The sequence below is a fragment of the Danio rerio genome, chromosome 17 (assembly GCF_049306965.1).
Source record: "Danio rerio strain Tuebingen ecotype United States chromosome 17, GRCz12tu, whole genome shotgun sequence".
In the NCBI taxonomy this organism is placed as follows: domain Eukaryota; kingdom Metazoa; phylum Chordata; class Actinopteri; order Cypriniformes; family Danionidae; genus Danio; species Danio rerio.
In genome coordinates this window covers 58,892,887-58,915,397 of record NC_133192.1, presented here as the reverse complement: position 1 = coordinate 58,915,397, position 22,511 = coordinate 58,892,887, and the positions used below count along the sequence as shown (strand labels likewise).

The 22,511-nt window shown below is 37.7% G+C and overlaps 1 long non-coding RNA gene across 1 annotated transcript in view; it reads right to left on the bottom strand.

The window, feature by feature from the left end:
* Window positions 1-22,189, bottom strand: part of LOC141378400 (uncharacterized) — a 46,144-nt gene extending 23,955 nt beyond the window's left edge. The window contains exon 1 of the long non-coding RNA XR_012392965.1: window positions 22,061-22,189. This is a non-coding gene — a long non-coding RNA (uncharacterized lncRNA). The remainder of the gene's footprint in view (window positions 1-22,060) is intronic.
* Between the last annotated feature and the right edge of the window lie 322 nt (window positions 22,190-22,511).

Sequence of the window (22,511 nt, the reverse complement as noted above, 5' to 3'; positions counted from 1 at the left end):
TATATATATATATATATATATATATATATATATATATGGTGGGAATAAATAAAAAAAATGTAAAAACAATTTTAATGTTATTGATCTGAACTGAATCAACACTAAACTGTTTTGAGTGTGTGTGTTTGTGTGTGTGTCATGTTGTATAACGTGTTTTGTGAATAAATATGAAGCATTGGTGATGCCAATGTCTGCTGTACTTACTTCAGTCTGATCTGATGCTTACTCACCCAACACACTCACACACAGACACACACACACTCGCATGCACACACACTCAATATCACACACACGCATACACACAGTCTTGTTTTCAGCATCATTAAGCTCTGGCGCGCCACAGTTTTCCTGACAGGATGAGGAACAGCAGCGGGTCTCACCCGCAGGTACTGCAGCCATTATTACTGCAGAAAACACACTCATACAGGCCCCGCTGCAGCTCAAGGGGAGACCACTAATTAGGGGACAAACACGGCTGCAAAATCACTCCCTCAAACCTGTGGACTTCTGCATCTCTGCAAAGTCGCGCTTCATTTGTATGCCATAAAAGAGAGGGAGAGTGGAGCGTCAGCCTGTACAATAAAATACCACCATCCTCCAATTAACACACACTACTTGTTTGGTTGCACTTGCACACACAGCTGAAACTCACAATCCATGATTACCTGGACTGTAAAGACACCTCTCATTTTCACACACACACTTCTGAGTCTTGTTTACCTGTAAAATTACCAATCGATATTTCTGTCTAGCCTTGCCGTGCCTTTTGATCCTAGCCTTGTTTAATTGTTTATGCTGTGACAGCCACAGCCATTTCACCCTGCAGCCTAAAACTGGTCACTCACTGAAGCTAAGCAGGGCTGAGCCTGGTCAGTATCTGGATGGGAGATCACAGCTAGGTTGCTGTTGAAAGTGGTGTTAGTGAGGGCTTAATCTGCAGTCTATGAGAGTCGTAATGTCCCAGTAAAGTGAAGGGGACACTATCCTGCCAGTGAGCACTGTCTCCTGGATAAAATGTTAAAGCGAGGTCCTGACTGTCTGTGCTCATTAATAATCCCATGGCACTTCTGGTAAAGAGTAGCGGTGTAACCCCAGTGTCCTGGCCATAATCCATCATGGTCTCCCAATCATCCCCATCCATTGAATTGGCCCTATTGTTGGTGTTTGGTTAGCACTAGGGATGTAACGATTATAGATTTTGGTTTTGCGATTATAGTCTGAAGAAAAATCATGGTTTTCACGATTATTATGCATTCGTTAATTTGAAAACACAGCTAGTTTAGAAAATCACATGAAAACTCCTTATATTTTAAAGTGTTGTTTATAGCTGCTCAATGGCGCATTAGGTAGTGCTGTCGCCTCACAACAAGAAGGTCGCTGGTTCGAACCTTGGCTCAGTTGGTGTTTCTGTGTGGAGTTTGCATGTTCTCCTCGTGTTGGCGTGGGTTTTCTACAGCGGTTCATTCCGCTGTGGCGACCCTGGATTAATAAAGGGACTAAGCCGACTAGAAAGTGAATGAAAAGTTTTGCCATTTAAACATAAGAAATAATTTTACACTGAAAATAAATGTCAATAAAAAAAAAAATTAATTAAATGTAAATAAATAAATCAATTTAAAATAATAAAAATGTATTAATTAATTAAAAAAAAAATAAAATAAATGACAATAAATAAATAAACAAATTTTTAATAAATTAATAGAAATTTCAGCAAATGAAAATAAATTAATTAAATATAAATAAATTAAAAATAAATTACAATAAATAAATTAAAATAAATAAAAAAGTTAAATATAAATATAACATTTAAATAAATTATTTTAAAATAAATTAATAAATAAATAAAAAATAAAAAATAAAATTAATTAAAATAATAAATAAATAATATTCAAATTGATAAAATCAATCAATAAATGAATAAATAAATAAGTAGTATTAGTTTAATGTGAATCTAAGTTAATAGCTAACCATTTCCCTTTGAAAGGGAAGAAATGTATTCAAAGGCTGCTGAACCTGTATTTTGTATTTTGTTTCTCAGTGTAGGGCGCTCACGGCATTCTTTCAACTAGTAGGTGCATCTGGAAAGCACGAGTCCGTCGCTCCATATATGCAAGCCACACGCCTCTATTGGAAATAAGAACTTGCGTGTGCAAAAGACGCGATATGCGACTGGCCCTTAGTCAATAGCCTCAGCCATAGTTAATCCAGTGCACATACTTCAAACTAGCACTCAGTTGGCATCACTTTAAGTTGCAGCAGTTTTGTTCCATGCAGAAGCACGGTGTTGAGAAGCTTCACGATTAATTAACCGTGACGAATTGAAGCACAGTTAATAGTGAAATCTCTTAATCGTTGCATCACTAGTTAGCGCACTACTACCGTTGTCCTATGGCTGCCATCGAATCATCCAAGTGGATGCTGCACACAGGTGGTGGAGTAGGGAGAAGCGCTTTGGGTGTATGTTTGTTTGCGGCCTGCCCTGACCTCTTTGTCTGTGACCACGACTACGCTATTGGACTACCCCCATCATACCATTTGCTCCTGTTTTGACCATTGCCTGTCTGACCAAGTCGTAAATAAACTGCATTTGTACTCTAAACTCTGTTTTCACCCCGACCATTGTTACACCGGTGATGGAGCTGCGTCATCTGTTCTTTAAAGCACAGAGAAACGGGAGTTAAGCAAGCCAAACTGAACTCCTTTCACTAAGAATAAGACATGGGTTTAACATGGAGTCCTACTGTTTTTTGCTAGTCCAGAAAATGATTCTTGATTTAGCTTATTTTAGATATTTGGACTGGAGACAAGACAGAGATTAAAATATCTTCTTGTATAGTCAGTCATAGCAGAACCCATTCATTAAACACCCATATGGACGTCATTAGTTTTCATTTCTTGACCGAGCTTATAGCCGGACATGCACATAATAAAGAGAAGAAGACAAAACGAAGAGGAAAAAGCCGAAAGTTTCAGCGGCGTGGAATCAGGATGGATGTGCTGGGTTTTATGGCTGCTGTAATGACTGGCCTTTTGTTGAAACAGGAGTTAGTTCCAGCGTTTAACCCCGGCGCATTAATTTCTGCTGCGCTCTGGACATCTCCATCAGACGCTTAATGAAAGACACAGATACACTTCTTCATCCTGCTGATTACTGCTGCAAAAACCTGCTGTAAATTTCAGACGCTCGTCTGCGCATAAATCATGACCGCGGTGAGGGGAGGAAAGTGTCATGAATACCGTGGAAAACTCAGAGAGGAGAAAAGTCACATGCAGTGCTCAGCATGAACGAGCAAAACCAATGTTTCATCCATATCCCAGAGAATACAGACTACATGTTGAGCTGCATTTAAACAGTCTAATCTTTATGGTAAACTACTGCATTTTACTCAGTTATAGTATCATACAGCAGAGCTTTGAATTCTGGGAAAGTCACTTAATGGTCATTAACTGTACTGTATATATTAAGGAAACCTACTGTTCTCCATTCATTTATTCCTTTTTTTTTATTTCAGCTTAGTCCCTTTATTAATCAGGGGTCACCAGTGGAATGAACCGCCAACTTATCCAGCATATGTTTTTACGCAGTGGATACCCTTCGATTTGCAACCCATCTTTGGGAAACACCCATACACACTCATTCCACACACACACTGTGAACAATGTAGTTGATCAGTTCCCCTATAGCGCATGTGTTTGGACTTGTAGGGAAACCGGAGCACCCGGAGGAAACCTACACCAACAAGAGGAGAACATGCAAACTCCACACAGAAACACCAACTGACCCAGCCGAGACTCAAACCAGCAACCTTCTTGCTGTGAAGCGACAGCACTACTTATTGCGCCACCGCGTCACCACTGTTATCCAGGTCAGGTTACCGCAATTTTTACAGTTTTTTTAACATTAAAAAATAAGATAGAAACTATATATATATCTCTTTTTTATTTTATTTCATTAATTTTAAGTAAAATTTGTTAAGATTTCAAAAATAAGGAAGAAATCATAAAATATTTTTACATTGTTATGGTAAACTACAGTATTTCAGTATTTGATTAATTTATAGCATCATACACCAGTGTTTTAAATTCTGGAAACTCGATTTATTTTTATTAACTAAATAATAATACAGAAATGTATGCATTACAGTTGACACATTTAAAGAGTTTTTACTGCAGTATTTTTACAGTTTTTTAGTGATTTGTATTCGGGGGAAAGACAATTTACAGTTATTAACTATATATATCAAGGACACTATGCTGTTAACCAGGTTTCAGATCTTTACTGTAGCATTTTTACAGTTTTTTTTACAGTAAAAAATGAGGTAGAAACTATAAAATATGTCAACTTTTTTTATTGTAAACTACAGTATTTCATCAATTTATAGCATCATACACCAGTGTTTTAAATTCTGGGAAAGACTATTTACAGGTATTAACAGTATATATTAAGGAAACATAACGTCAACCAAGTTACAGATCTTTACTGGAGCATTTTTACAGGGTTTTTTCCCCATTGCAAATAAAATTGAACTGTAATATATAATTTTGCTGTAAACTACCATATTGTATTAATTTATACTATCATAGATCAGTGTTTTGATTTCTGTGAAAGTCAGTTTATGGTTATTAACTGTATATATTAGAGAAAAGAACTGTTGAATAAAGGCATTTTACAGTTTTCTTAACCATTTAAAATTAAGATAGAATATGTGTGTGTGTGTGTGTGTGTATATATACACACACATATATATATATATATATATATATATATATATATATATATATATATATATATATACATACATATATACACACACACACACACACACACACACACACACACACACACAATATATATAGTAAACTACTGTATTTTATTAATTTATAGTATGAATCACCAGAGTTTTAATTCTGGGAAATCAATTTACAGTTATTAACTGTATAAATTAAGGACACATACTGTTAACCAGCTTACTGATTCATACAGTAGTATTCCTACAGTTTTTACTGTTAAGAATAAGGTAGAAACCATAAATAAAAACAAAATGGTTAACTACCATATTTCATTTGTTTATATTATCAAACACCAGTGTTTTGAATTCTGGGAAAAATTATTTACAGTTATTAACCGTATACATTAAGGAAATTTACTGTTAACCATGTTACAGATTTTTACTGTTGCATTTTATACAGTTTTTACAATGAAAAATAAGGTAGAAACCATAAAATATTGTAACATTGTTATGGTAAACTACAGTATTTCATTAATTTATAGCATCACACACCAGTGTTTTATATTCTGGGAAGTTGATGTACGGTAATTAACTGTATATAATAAGGAATGTACTGTTAACCATCTTACAGATTTTTACTCTAGTATCTTTTTTTTTTACTGTTAAAAATAAGGTAGAAACCATGATGTAAAAAATATGGTAAAACTACTGTATTTTAATTGTTTATACTATCTTTCACCAGTGTTTTATATTCTAAAAACCCAATGTGCAGTTATTAACCGTATATATCAAGGAAATGTACTGTGGTACAGATATTTACCGAAGCATTTTATACAGAAAATAAAGAAGAAATCTAATTCTACTTTATTTTAAACTGTACAATCTGTAAAAAAAATGCTACAGTAAAAATTTATTTATTTTAATTTTACAGTAAAGTACCGTATTTTACCAATTTATAGTATCATACAGCAGTCTTATGAATTCTGGGAAAGACAATTTACAGTGATTAAGCGTATATATTACGGAAACGTATTGTTAACCAGGTTACAGAACTTTACTGAGGCATTTTTATACAGTTTTATACTGTTTAAAATAAAGTATATATATATATATATATATATATATATATATATATATATATATATATATATATATATATATATATATAAAATATATATATATAAAACACATATATATATATAATAAAATACGGTAGTTTACCATAAAAAAACATTATATGTATGTGTTTGTGTGTGTGTGTGTGTATATATATATATATATATATATATATATATATATATATATATACACATATATATATATATACACATACACACACACACACACACATACACATACATATAATGTTTTTTTATGGTAAACTACCGTATTTTATTAATTTACAAAAGTTTTTAAAGTATCTGGAAATAGAGTTATTAACTGTATAAGGACACATACTGTTAACCAGGTTACAGATTTGTACTGTAGCATGTTTACAGGCTTTTACAATTAAAAATAAGGCAGACAAATACATGTTCCTCCCAGATGAACGACAGAACACAACAATGAAGTGTCCACAGCCTGCAGCGGCGCCACGCACAACATTAACATGCTAATTTACATGAAATTACTCCCGTCCTGCAGCAGTAATTGAATTTGTTTGACCAGTACAGTGCAGCCGGCAGAAGACATTCGCAGACATTATTCTTCCACATGAGCAACTCTGAAACATGAGTGACGGAAAAAAACCCTACTGTACACACACACACACACACACACACACACACACACACACACACACACACACACACACACACACACACACACACACACACACACACACACCTGCTGTGTTTTTTCCTGCAGATGTGAGTGTGCTGGTCTTTGTGCTCGGCTGCTGTCATCACACGTCAATCAATGTCATCAGTGTCCTGTCAGGACCGCTGCTTTCTCATTATACACTCGTGTTCTGCAGCTCACCGTAATGAAAGATTTCTGCAGCAGCTTATTTTAAACATGTCACCCGCCTCACGTGCCTACTACAGCGTTACAATCATAGAAATCTGACATAATTACAAGCCAACACAACCCTACACAGTGCCGCAGCCTGTAACGAGTGCTGTTTTTTGTATTTGATATAAACAGAGTTTTAGCGAATATGCCTTATTGTCGAATATGGACAAACCAAGGCATGTGTTCATGTTATCACTTAAATTTAAATGACATTTTTAACCCAACCACTGGGTTATAAACCATACAGGATTTTCTTTGAGTGCATAAAACAAAAGTACTGTAGTGTTGTTTTTATGACAACATGTTAAAATGTCAGTTTACAGCCTGTAATATACACTCATTGGCCACTTTATTAGGTATACCTCCCTAGTAACAGTTTGGACCCCCGTTTGCCTTCAGAACTGCTTTAATCCTTTATGGCAGAGATTCAACAAGCAACTGGAAATATTCCTCAGAGATTTTGCTCCACATTGACATGATAGCATCACACAGTTGCTGGAATCTCCCGTTTCATCTCAAAGCTGCTCTATTGGATTGAGCTCTGGTGACTGTGGAGGCCATTTGAGTACAGTGAACTCATCGTCATGTTCAGCAGTCTGAGATGATTGAGCTTTATGACATGCTGCGTTATCCTGCTGGAAGTAGCCATCAGAAGATGGAGACACTGTGCTCATAAAGGGATGGACATGGTCAGCAGCAATACTCAGGTAGGCTGTGGCGTTGATGCTCAATTGGTACTAATGGACCCAAAGAAAATCTCCCCCACACCATTACACCACCACCACCAGCCTGAACCGCTGATACAAGGCAGGATGATCCATGCTTTCATGCTGCTGAGGCCGAATTGTGAGCCGAGCATCCGAATGTGTCAGCAGAAATGGAGACTCATCAGAGCAGCAACGTTTCTCCAATCTTCTATTGTCCAGTTTTGGTGAGTCTGTGTGAATTGTAGCCTCAGTTTCCTGTTCTTAGCTGACAGGAGCGGCACCCGGTGTGCTCTTCTGCTGCTGTAGCCCATCCGCCTCAAGGTTGGACGTGTTGTGTGTTCAGAGATGCTCTTCTGCAGAGCTCGGTTGTAACGAGTGCTTATTTGAGTTACTGTTGCCTTTCTATCAGCTGGAACCAGTCTGGCCATTCTCCTCTGACCTCTGGCCTCATCAACAAGGCATTTGCGCCCACAGAACTGCCGCTCACTGGATATTTCCTCTGTGTCGGAGCATTCTCTGTAAAGCCTAGAGATGGTTGTGCAGATCTATCTATCTATCTATCTATCTATCTATCTATCTATCTATCTATCTATCTATCTATCTATCTATCTATCTATGTGTCTGACTTTCTTTATCTTTGTCTCATGGCTTGAATCTCTTGAAGCTGTCTGGCTCTGGCTGCTTTTTCAGCCGCATATTTCTCAGTGTAAGTGATTAAAGCGAGAATCTGTCCGTCCATCCGTGTGTCTGTCTGTCTGTCTATCTGTCTGTCTGTCTGTCTGTCAGTCTGTCTGTCTGTCAGTCTGTCTGAATGTCTGTCTGTCTGTCTGTCTCTCTCTCTCTGTGTCTGTCCGTCTGTGTGTGTGTTTGTCTGTCTGTCTGAATGACTGTTTGTCTGTCTGTCTGAATGTCTGTCTGTCTGTCTGTCTCTCTCTCTCTGTGTCTGTCAGTCTGTGTGTGTGTTTGTCTGTCTGTCTGAATGACTGTCTGTCTGTCTGTCTGTCTGTCTGTCTGTCTGTCTGTCTGTCTGTCTGTCTGTCTGTCTGTCTCTCTGCCTGTCTGATGTGTCTGTCTGTCTGTCTGTCTATCTGAATGACTGTCTGTCTGTCTGTCTGTCTCTCTGTCTGTCTCCCTGAATGTCTCTCTCTCTCTCTCTCTCTCTCTGTCTGTCTGTCTGTCTGTCTCTCTTTCTCTCTCTCTCTCTCTCTCTCTCTCTGTCTGTCCGTCTGTGTGTGTGTCTGAATGTCTGTCTCTCTGTCTGTCTGATGTGTCTGTCAGTCTGTCTGTCAGTCTTCGTCTCATAGCTCATCTCTTGAACCCATTTGACTCTGGCTGATTGTCCAGTTGCAATATTTCCCAGTGTCAGTGAATAGAGTGAGAATGTATCTGTCTGTCTGTCTGTCTGTCTGTCTGTCTGTCTGTCTGTCTGTCTCTCTCCATCTCGTGGCTTGTTAAATCTCTTGAACCCATTTGGCTCTGGCTGATTTTCCAGTTGCGATATTTCCCAGTGTCAGTGAATGGAGCGAGTGCGTGTGCGCGGCTCTGACAGGTGAGCTGTCACCGCTGCCTCTCAATGGCCGTCTTTAACTCCGCATTCACAGCCGGCTGACAGAGAAAATACCCAACAGCAGCACAGAGAAAGACTTAATGTCCTATTCACCCCCAGTCACCGCTTCAAAATTGCTTGCCTTTTCTGCTCACGTATTAGATATTGTTTCCGTGACAGAAGCACTTGCTATTATTGCACTCTGAAATATGAAAGTTTCGGGGGGGACAGAAGCACATTTGGAGAAAAGAGGTTGAGTGGGGGGAGAGGCTGGTGAGGATGTAATTATTTAAAATAGTCTGCTAATGTGTATTATCATGCCATTAAATGTAAATGAGATGAGGCTAAAAGACCTGACTTGTCAATTGCTTGAATAAAAAGGGAAAAGAGGCTAAAAAGGAGGGGAGAGAGAGAAAAAACAAATCTTCGGATGAAAAGATGAAAAGGCCACTTATGTGAGATTGAGAGCGGGTTCAGCACGTTCAACACGCAACAAGAGAAAGCATGTGTTCCACTGTGTGTGTGTGTGTGTGTGTGTGTGTGTGTGTGTGTGTTATGGTTATGCCGTAGATGCAGAATGACTGAAGATAATAAGTACAGCAGAAGTTACAGATCATTCATAGTTTTTAAGTGTATTTTTAGGTTTCATATTTTTTGTTTAGGGTGGCACGGTGGTTCAGTGGTTAGCATTGTCACCTAACAGCAAGAAGAAGGTCACTAGTTTGAGTCCTGGCTGGGTCAGTTGGTGTTTCTGTGTGGAGTTTGCATGTTCTCCCCGTGTTGGTGTGGGTTTCCTCCGGGTGCTCCGGTTTCCCCCACAGTCCAAACACATGCGCTATAGGGGAACTGATCAACTAAATTGGCCGTAGTTTTTGTGTGTGAATGAGTGTGTGTGTGTGTTTTCCAGTACTGAGTTGCAGCTGGAAGGGCATCCGCTGTGTAAAATATATACTGGAATAGTTGGCGGTTCATTCTGCTGTGGCGACCCCTGATGAATAAAGAGACTAAGCCGAAAGGCAAATGAATGGATATTTTTGTTCAGTGTTTTTTACACTCTCAGAAATAAAGGTACGCGAGCTGTCACTTTGGTGGTACCTTTTCAAAAGGTACATATTTGTACTTAAATGGTCCATATTAACACCTAGACAGGAACCACCAAAATTACTTACAGCACGCTAGACCACACAGAAGCTAAAAGACACACTTTCAAATCTGAGTTTATAAAACAAATACAAAAAGCGCCTCTTATTTAGGTGTTTATTAGAACAAAGACAGCATATACAGATATTTTAAACACTTTTAAAAGTGTTTATTGAAAATTCAAAGGGTTTTCTTTAAAATGATACCAAATTTTTGCATTTACACGTCTGAATGCGGATTTGGGAAGGTTTTAAATTTAGGTAGGCACAATACAGGCGGAAATCCCAAAATAGCACTTGGGGTTTAAACAATGTGGTGTAAAACGGGAAAATTAAGGTTGTGCTGGTCTGAAAATAGCAACATGTCGGGGCACACACGTCTTGTGCCTTATTGCTTATTAAGACTAAAATTATGGCCTCGTGTTTTCTGACAAAGTATTGTCGTTAGAAAAATGCCATTACAGGAGAGATTAAGAATATATTATTTATTTTGTGAAGAGCATACATCTACTTTATATTTCCTATTATACCTACACAAAGTGTTACTATCTAATCTTTTCTGTTAATATTCTTGTTTTGTCTCTCGGTGTGTCCAGAAATGACGGGTCAGTGGAGCTGGATGTGCTTCTGTCCTGCCGTCTGCTCTTCATGACCCGTTATCAGCTACATTAGACTGAATATTAATGCTCCACAGTCAGATGATTTCCATTAAGCCGTTCCTCTCCATCTTTCCACACCAGAATTAATGAATCGTGCTTAACGCGGCAAAAGCAAGAGCACGTTCTTCAGGCCGGCCAAACAAACGTGGCGTTTCTCAAGCGAGTGGCTTTTAACAGTATTATTGTGCCGTTAGAACAAATAAGGCCTCCCATTCCCGCTTCTTCTACGCCATTTCCCGTGTCATGAGATTTCCGAATTAATTCTGGGTCTGCGAGAGCTTTGTGCGGGTCTGCGGAGCTGAAATGACAGTCTGATAATGACCCGTTGCTGGAGGAGAAGCGTTGCGGCGGGTCGGGTCTGGAAGGCGCTTATTACTCTGTAAGTGCGGCGCGGTAAAAGTGAGCTGTTAACCAATGTGATTCTTCAGTGAATGGAAAGAGGAGCTCTTTTGATATGCAGAGGAGCTGACCCCCACACCGCTCCTTTAATTGGGTTTTTAATTTTCCAGGCCATCTGACAATATCAGACATGATCCTGCAGCTCTGAAACGGAGACTGGAGACGCCCCGACAAGAGGGTTAAAAGAAGAGGGAGAGGAGGAGAGGAGGAGGAGTAAAGGAGGAGTGGAGGAGGAGAGGAGGAGAGGAGGAGGAGAGGAGCAGAGGAAAAAGAGAAGAGGAGAACAGGAGATGAGAAAAGAAGGAGATGAGGTAAAGACAGGAGGAGTAGAGAAAAAAGAGAAAAAAAAGAGGAGTAAGAGAGTAGAGGAGAAGAGGAGAGATGAGAAGAGAAGAGAAGAAATGACAAGAGAAGAAAAGAGAAGAGAAGAAAGAGAAGAGAAGAGACGAGAAGAGAGACGAGAAGAGAAGAGTAGAAGAGAAGAGACAAGACGAAAAGAGACGAGTCAAGAAGAGACGAGAAGAGATAAGACGAGAAGAGAAGAGAAGAGGAGAAGAGAAGAGACGAGAAGAGAGACGAGAAGAGAAGAGACGAGAAGAGAAAAAGAGACGAGACGAGAAGAAGAAACGAGACGAAAAGAGACGAGTCAAGAAGAGATGAGAAGAGACGAGAAGAGATGAGACGAGAAGAGATGAGACGAGAAGAGAGACGAGAAGAGAAGAGGAGAAGAGAAGAGACGAGAAGAGAAAAAGAGACGAGACGAGAAGAAGAAGAAACGAGACGAGACGAAAAGAGACGAGTCAAGAAGAGATGAGAAGAGACGAGAAGAGATAAGACGAGAAGAGAAAAGAAGAGAAGAGACGAGATGAGATAAGACGAGAAGAGAAGAGACGAGAAGAGGAGAAGAGAGACGAGAAGAGAAGGAGAAGAGAGACGAGAAGAGAAGAGAAGAGGAGAAGAGAGACGAGAAGGAAGAGGAGAAGAGAAGAGACGAGAAGAGACGAGAAAAGAAGCGAGAAGAGAGTGAGAAGAGACGAGAAGAGAAGAAAATAGACGAGAAGAAAGACGAGAAGAGAAGAGACAAGACGAAACAAGAAGAAACGAGAAGAGAAAGAGATGAGACGAGAAGAGGAGAAGAAACGAGACGAGACGAAAAGAGACGAGTCAAGAAGAGACGAGAAGAGATAAGACGAGAAGAGATAAGACGAGAAGAGAAGAGAAGAGGAGAAGAGAAGAGACGAGACGAGACGAGAAGAGAGAAGAGAGACGAGAAGAGAAGAGGAGAAGAGAAGAGACGAGAAGAGGAGAAGAGAAGCGAGAAGAGAGACGAGAAGAGAAGCGAGAGACGAGAAGAGAAGAGCCGAGACGAGAAGAGACAAGAAGAAACGAGAAGAGAAGAGAAGAGCTAAGAGGAGAAGAGAAGAAAAGAGAAGAGACGAGAAGAAACGAGAAGAGAAGAGACGAGACGAGACGAGAAGAAACAAGAAGAGACTAGACGACAAGAGAAGAGACGAGAAGAGACGAGAAGAAACAAGAATAGAAGAGAAGAAATGAGAAGAGGAGAAGAAACGAGAAGAGAAGAGACGAGAAGATAAGAGGAAAAGAGAAGAAGAGTAGAACAGAGGAGAAGAAGAGAAGAAACGAGAAGAGAAGAAGAGAAGAAACGAGAAGAGACGAAAAGAAGAGAAGAGAAGAGGAAGAGAAGAGACGAGACGAGAAAAGGAGAAGAAAAGAGAAGAAGAAGAGAAGAGAGGAAAAGAGAAGAGAAGACAAGAGAAGAGAAGAGAAGAGAAGAGAAGAAGAAACGAGAACAAGAGAAGAGGAGAAGAGAAGACAAGAGAAGAGAATATTTTTTGTTTGTATGGAAATGTTTCTTGATTTGAGAGTTTCATTTATTTGACTAGATAAGACAGAAACTCGTTGTTTGCAGTAAAATTATCAACATAACTATATAAGAGGTTTTGTAAAATGCTGATTTCAGAAGACCAACGCAGCCGGCACGGTAAAGGCTTCTGCATCTGAACTCTTTATCGTGTTCATGATCCGCTCCCGCTAGTTTTAGTTTTAGGGTCTCGCTGCGCAGCTTCATCGGTCTGCAGTCAGTCGAGTGTGTTTTCTGAGCATTTCTGTCCTCTGTTTGCACAATCAGCACGACCACACAAAGAGACTCAACCTCCTAATCTCTTAACCAAACAAGACAGCAATTACACTGGCTGATAAAGTGGGAACGTTTCCATCGGAGAGTGTCTGGAGCTCGCCGGTCTCCAGCTTCTGCTGCTAATAATGGGCTGAGCTCAGCATGTGCTGTCCTGAAATCTGTCAGTAAGAGAGACATAGGAGATGTTTAATAGATGACCAGCTCTCAGCCTCAACACACTGCTCGCTGACATTTAAAAGTGCTGGAAATAATGACTAACATGCATACAAACAGCAGGAGATCCGGCGCTCCTCTGGGGGAATAAAAAATAATTAGATTTTTCAAGAGTGGGAATAAAAAACAGCAATAATGTGACAATGAAAATAACGAGAACAACTTAATTCACTGATTCTTGACACAAAACAGGTCTGGTTATTACATTTAAAATATACAAGCATTTTGAATTGTGAATGCTATGAGAGATTAATTAAAGAACTTTATTAATTTTATGAATGTTATATTAAATTCCTAACACTTTGACTAAAAAGTGCTTATATTATCAAGAGTTTTTGTCTTGTCTGTAGTCCAAATATCTCAAAACATTTAAAAAAATATCTCCAAATAAATCAGGGGTGTGCTAGAGGCCTGGTTTCCTGCTAAATTTAGCTTTAACACATCTGCCATGAAGTTTCTAGTATATCTAGTAAAAGCTTGATTTGCTGGTTCAGGTGTGTTTGATGAGGGCTGGAGCTAAACTCTTCAGGACACCGGCCCTCCAGGACCGAGTTTGGAGTCTTAAATCAAGAAGCATTTTCCTGACAAGTAAAATATATTGTCTTGTTTTCAGAAATAATGAGTCAAACTTAAGGGAGTTTCTCTTTAAATCAAGCTGAATATCTGACCATGGGGGAAGAAAAACAGTCTTGTCTTTTCTTAGATATAGATCATTCCGCTTACCACTTTGGCAGATTGTTGTGGCCCAAAACTAAACCATTTACCGACCAAAACTAGCTTAATGACCAACCAAAACTAGCCCAAAACTAAACCATTAACCAACCAAAACTTGCCCAATGACCAACCAAAACTGGCCCAAAACTAAACCATTAACCAACCAAAACTAAACCATTAACCAGCCAAAACTAGCCCAATGACCAACCAAAACTAAACCATTAACCAACCAAAACTTGCCCAATGACCAACCAAAACTGGCCCAAAACTAAACCATTAACCAACCAAAACTTGCCCAATGACCAACCAAAACTGGCCCAAAACTAAACCATTAACCAACCAAAACTAAACCATTAACCAGCCAAAACTAGCCCAATGACCAACCAAAACTAAACCATTAACCAACCAAAACTTGCCCAATGACCAACCAAAACTGGCCCAAAACTAAACCATTAACCAACCAAAACTTGCCCAATGACCAACCAAAACTGGCCCAAAACTAAACCATTAACCAACCAAAACTAAACCATTAACCAGCCAAAACTAGCCCAATGACCAACCAAAACTAAACCATTTACCAACCAAAACTAGCTTAATGACAAACCAAAACTAGCCAAAAACTAAACCATTAACCAACCAAAACTAGCCTAATGAACAACCAAAACTAAACCATTGACCAACCAAAACTAGCCTAATGACGAACCAAAACTGGCTCAAAACTAAACCATTAACCAGCCAAAACTAGCCTAATGAACAACCAAAACTAAACCATTAACCAGCCAAAACTAGCCCAATGACCAACCAAAACTGGCCCAAAACTAAACCATTAACCAACCAAAACTAGCCCAATGACCAACCAAAACTGGCCCAAAACTAAACCATTAACCAACCAAAACTAGTCCAATGACCAACCAAAACTAAACCATTAACCAACCAAAACTAAACCATTAACCAACCAAAACTAAACCATTAACCAACCAAAACTAGTCCAATGACCAACCAAAACTAAACCATTAACCAACCAAAACTAGCCCAATGACCAACCAAAACTAAACTATTAACCAACCAAAACTAAACCATTAACCAACCAAAACTAGCCCAATGACCAACCAAAACTAAACTATTAACCAACCAAAACTAAACCATTAACCAACCAAAACTAGTCCAATGACCAACCAAAACTAAAGCATTAAGTGAACAAAACTAACCAAACCAATAACCTTGTTTTTAGCTTTTTACATGTTAAGAAACAAAAATGCACTTTATTTGTCTTAATAAATCTACTTTTTTTTAAATTCTCACCCTGTTTTGTTCAGGATTTAGTTCATCGGGTGTTTAAAACACACATATACATCAATTTACACCAGTGTGTGTGGGTTAAATGAGCTCTTCACACATTTAAATATTTCACACACTCAATTATTGAAATCTCATTAGAGAAATCACTAATTACAGCCCAAATCCTGATGCCGCATGTGTAAAAGGAGAATCCTCATGGTAATTAATGTGTCCAGTATTAATATAATCACATCATTTAGGACAGTTGAAATAAATGATCGGGCTCATATGAGATTATTTCCTCAGAATGAGCCATTGTGTCTCACTCGACGATCCCTTCGGCTTTATAAAACGCTTCTCTTTTCTTCTCTCAGCATGTTATATGGCTGTCAGTGGACTCCAGACCTGCAGAAGTCTTTGTTTGTAACTTATTTGTTTGAATGTTTTATACGTTAAAATCTGGTCTTTAAAGGTCATGTGACATTAGATTTCTACATTAAAGTCCTCGTGAAACAGATTCAGCCTGGAATAAGAAAAGTGTGCAGGGCTTGATTTCGTTTACGAACGATTGATCGAATGGTTGTAGTTTGCTATTGGTTGATCACATGTGAATGAAAACTTGGTACAAATGATAAATTATCCATAAAATAAATCCATAAATGTTCCAAATTATTTTGATAATGTTAAAAAAGATAAATATAAATGTATATATATATACACACACACACACACACACACACACACACACACACACACACACACACACACAAACACACACACACATTTGTTTATGTAACTTTAGTTGTTGTGTTACCATAGCAACTGTAGAATCAGCACAACAGATCACTCACTATAGTTTTTTTGTTACCATAGCAACAGCAGAATCACAACAGTTTCTCACTATAGTTGTTGTAACCATAGCAACTGTAGAATGTCCACAACAGATCAATTACTGTTAGTTGTTGTTACCATAGCAACTGTAGAATCTAGAAACTGTAAAATGTAGTGTGTGTGTGTGTGTGTGTGTGTGTGTGTGTGTGAGAGAGAGAGAGAGAGTGTGTGTGTGTTTGTGTGTGCATATTATTTTGTGTGCATGTGTTGTGCAAGGACAGAGACTGAAGGGAAGCCAGAAACACACACACACGCCTCCTGCTGATTTACTGTAAATCAGGTGTGTGTGAGTCAGATGTTCAGAAAGCTGCTTCCTGAGTCAAAAGTGCAGCCATATTTACATGATAACAGTGTCTCATCAGAACCACAGGAACACACACACTTCTTCATCATGACACACAAGCAGACTTAATCTCTCTCTCTCTCTCTCTCTCACACACACACACACACACACACCATTAACTTCCATAGTACTTGTTATTCCTGCTATGTGAATCAATGGTTACCCAAAAATATCTCCAACATATCTTCTTTAGTGGTCAACAGAAGAAAACATATGTATAACCACTCGAAGGAAAGTAAATAATGAGTCATTCATTTTCAGCTTAGTCCCTTTATTCATCATGGGTCAATGGCCAACCATGACTAACCAAATAACCAACCAAAACTAGCCCAATAGCCAAACAAAACTAGCCCAATAGCCAACCAAAACTAGCCCAATAACCAATCAAAACTAGCCCAATAACCAACCAAAACTAGCCCAATAGCCAACCAAAACTAGCCCAATAACCAATCAAAACTAGCCCAATAGCCAACCAAAACTAGCCCAATAACCAATCAAAACTAGCCCAATAACCAATCAAAACTAGCCCAATAACCAATCGAAACTATACCAATGGCCAACCATGACTATCCCAACAACCAACCAAAATTAGCCCAATAACTAACTAAAACTAGCCAAATAACCAACCAAAGCTAGCCCAAAACTAAACCAATAACTAACCAAAACTATATTAATGACCAATCAAAACTACCACAATGACTAGACCAATAACCAATCAAAACTATCCTAAAACCAAACCAATAACCAACCAAAACTAGTATAATGACTAATTATATCTAGCCCAAAATTAAAACTAAATCAATAACCCACCAAAACTAGCCTAATGACCAGTCAAAACTAAACCAATGGCCAATCAAAACTGGAAAAAACTAAACTAATAACCAACCTGAACCAGCCCAAACTATATTAATATGCAACCAAAACTAGCCCAATCAAACTTAGCCCAATAATACCAAAATTAAAACATGAGACAAACATTCTTAAATCAAGAAGCATTTTCTAGAAAAGCAAAAAATACTGCCTTTTCTTAGAGATAATGAGCCCAAATTAAGAGATTTTCTTTTTCCTCAAAACAAGCACAATAATCTATTTAAATTAAAAACTCACCTAATTTTGACTCATGATTTCTGAAGGCAAGACAATATTTGTTGCTTCTCTAAAATGCTTTTTAATTACATATTTATTTTTAGATATTTGGACTAGCAACGAGGAAAAACTCCAAGAAAGAGAAGCATGTTTTGCAGTGTGGTCTTGCTTTATGCGATGTGGGATCTGTTGCGGGTCACTGGCAGATTCTGGACGGGTTGAGCTGATTAAACGCTGCTCGTGTCTGGAGTCGACGGTGGCAAACGCTTCTGTCGGCCATTATTCCGCTCACTGATTGTAATAATAACTCTCGTTTTCTTCTCCATGCTGCCTTTTCTCCTTAACAACCTCCTCTAAAAGTCATTATTTAAAAGCATTCTCTAATTCCGCCTGCGTCTGTCTGTCTGAAGCGCTTTTACACGTCAGCTATTGTGTGCGCGGCCTCTCATTTGTTTCACTTTAAATGCCACTATTGTGAACTTTTCTTAGTCTCGTTTCCTTCGCCTGACGGCCCTTTCTCAGACTAAAATACACACTGGAATATTCTGTGAATGCCAACACTGCTGTTACGGCTTGTGAGATGTTATTAAGAAAGAAATCATGTACTATAGTGTAAAAAATATCATGTATAAAATATCAATATGAATTATTCATGTGTTATTTCCCGCGGTGAGTTGCATTAGGGGTTGTTGATCTCTGCTCTGTCCACTTTTGATGTTGAAAATTCAACTCTACAGTTTAAAAAGTGATTTTTACTGACGTTTTAGTAATAATATCATGTATAAGAAGTATTATCTAGAGAAATAAGTGTGTAAAACAACCGAACATGTGCTGCAGTTTATTACAAGGTTTCTGTTGGGTAATGTACAACACCAACACACACAATATAGCACTGCAGACTGTTACAAGTGTTCGCTTTACACAACTTTTCAAGGTTAAAAGTTGTCGGAGGAAAGATCAAGATCCCATAATGCAATTTAAAAGCAGAAATAAATGGGGAAAAATTAAAAATGAATCCCAAAATAGGGTAAACTGATCATTTACGTACATTTTTACAGTGTATTATAGATAATGTAGACCACATTTTATTTAAACGGGACAATTCTTTCTGTTAATGAAGCATTAAGTTTGACCTTTTTAAACTCAAAATTAGCTGCTTATGAATAACTAATATTGTAGTAACCGGGTTTAGGTATGTAGAATAAGATCACAGAGAATATGTACTTCATAAATATTCATAAACAGTTGATATCTTATTAATCGGCAGGTAATAAGTTAATAGCAAGAATTGGTACTAAAGTAATACCTTGGATATTTTAGGTATTAACATTCACTTTTACGATGATAATAATCAAGCAATAATAATAATAATAATAATAATAAGCTATTCGTTCATGCATCAATAATAGGAGTAAAATATCTGATCTGCCGTGTGTCGTTGCTGATTTTCTCTGCTCATTCTCACACATCTGATGATGGTCACCGTGTGGGTTTTGTTTGATTTAAGCGTTGAGTAAATCCCATCTGCCTTGGCCGTGACACGCATCACATGACCTCCGTCCACACGCCGAGGATCATGGGAAGGTGAGGAAGGCTGAAGGTCAAAGGGGAGCTCCTCGTGTCACGGACACTTGTGTGGCGTGAGAGTGGCTGCTTTCCTCTGGCTAATTTGTTAAATCCGGTCAGAGCATCTTCAGTGCCAATATCCTCACACGCACCTCATCTGACGGAGTGTGAAACAACACAGCACAGCTGCACGTCTTGTAATCACTGCCGACTTATTTTCATGTAGTTCACTTTATTTTCTACAGACACTGAGGGTACATTTACACAACACTTTAATATATGACGCAAAACCTTTCATTGCCTTTGTTAGCTGTTTATTTTTTATTGTGCTGTTTTTATTTAGTATGATTCAGGGGAAGCTCTGAGCTCCTGTGTGTTGAAGTGTGTTATACGTTCAGTCTGTAGTCTACCAGATCAACACTGATAAGTGAAGTGAGTACTGTTGATTTTGTTGGTTTTACACATACTCAATATTAATCCTCGGCTTTTGACTCACTCATGTGCACAAACACACACCCTGTGAGAATGTACTGTATGGCTGGCCAAAACTAAACCAATAACCAACCAAAACTAGTCAGATCACCAATCAAAACTAGCCCAATAACCAACCAAAACTTGCCCAATAACCAACCAAAACTAACATAATAACCAACCAAAACTAAACCAATAACCAACCAAAACTAACATAATAACCAACCAAAACTAAACCAATAACCAACCAAAACTAACATAATAACCAACCAAAACTAACATAATAAACAACCAAAACTAGCCCAATAACCAACCAAAACTAACATAATAACCAACCAAAACTAACATAATAACCAACCAAAACTAACATAATAACCAACCAAAACTAACATAATAACCAACCAAAACTAGCCCAATAACCAACCAAAACTAGCCCAATAACCAACCAAAACTAACATAATAACCAACCAAAACTAACATAATAACCAACCAAAACTAAACCAATAACCAACCAAAACTAACATAATAACCAACCAAAACTAAACCAATAACCAACCAAAACTAACATAATAACCAACCAAAACTAACATAATAACCAACCAAAACTAGCCCAATAACCAACCAAAACTAACATAATAACCAACCAAAACTAAACCAATAACCAACCAAAACTAACATAATAACCAACCAAAACTAACATAATAACCAACCAAAACTAGCCCAATAACCAACCAAAACTAACATAATAACCAACCAAAACTAAACCAATAACCAACCAAAACTAACATAATAACCAACCAAAACTAACATAATAACCAACCAAAACTAACATAACAACCAACCAAAACTAACATAATAACCAACCAAAACTAGCCCAATAACCAACCAAAACTAACATAACAACCAACCAAAACTAACATAACAACCAACCAAAACTAACATAATAACCAACCAAAACTAGCCCAATAACCAACCAAAACTAACATAACAACCAACCAAAACTAGCCCAATAACCAACCAAAACTAACATAATAACCAACCAAAACTAACATAATAACCAACCAAAACTAGCCCAACAACCAACCAAAACTAACATAATAACCAACCAAAACTAACATAATAACCAACCAAAACTAGCCCAACAACCAACCAAAACTAACATAATAACCAACCAAAACTAAACCAATAACCAACCAAAACTATTCTGAACACCAATCAAAACTAGCCTAATAACCAACAAAAACTAACATAATAACCAACCAAAACTAGCCCAATGACAAATCAAAACTAACCCAAAACTAAACCAACAACAAACCAAAACCAGCCCAATGACCAATCAAAACTAGCTCAATAACCAACCAAAACTAGTCAGATGACCAATCAAAACTAGCCCAATAACCAACCAAAACTAATCTAAAACTAAACCAACAACAAACTAAAACTAGCACAATAAGCAATCAAAACTAGCTCAAAACTAAACCAATAACCAACCAAAACTAGACAATGACCAATCAAATCTACCCCAATAACCAACCAAAACTAAGTCAATAACCCAATGGCCAACCATAACTAGGCAAACAATCAACCAAAACTAGCCTAAAACCAAACCAATAAACAACCAAAACAATTAAAATTACCAATCTAACCTACCCCAATGACCAAGCAAAACTAATACAATAACCAACCAAACTAATCTAATGACCAACCATACCTGGCCAAATATCCAACCAAAACTAGCCCAATGACCAATGGCCAATCCAAACTAACCTAAAACTAAACCAATAAATCAACCAAAACTAACTCAATAACCAACCAAAACTAGCCCAATAACCAATTAAAACTAACTGTTGCTCCCACCAGTAATTTCACGAGCACAAAAGATTCTCTGATGACTGGCGATTTATTAACTGGTTCACCATGAATATGACACCCCAATTCGAAATGCTGTGAGAACTGAATACACACAAAAGTCAATCAGAACACAAAGACCAAAAATACTTAAAAACATACATTATCTTTGTAAATCCTTAAAACAGAGTAAACTTTAAAAACGTAAAAAAATTTTTTTACATGCGCTGTCACATTCATGTGTTCTGCTATATAACACCACAATTCACAAACAACACATATAATATGAGTGAACTTACTTTATTGGCTGCTTAATACAAAAAGAGGAACTTCTTATAGCACTTCTTATGCTTCTTAAATCCAGATGAATATAACTGAAGCAGGGAAACATAAATTCTACTTTACTTGCCATGAGGTACAGCCATTTTGTCTTCCTGGTTACTCTGTATTGTTTTCATAATAAAAGTTTCAACCCCATACAACTGTACTTTGTCATTTTAAATTTAAAGTTTTTAATAAAGTGTGTGAAATAATTAAATTAGAAACAAACTGATTATCAGTCAGTTACACTAACCCAATGGCTGACCAAAACTAAACCAATAACCAACCAAAACTAGCCTAATAACCAACCAAAACTAGCCCAATGACCAATCAAAACTAAACCATTAACCAACCAAAACTAGCCTAATAAAAAATCTAAACTAAACTAATAACAAACCTAAAACTAGCTCGATGTCCAATCAAAACTAT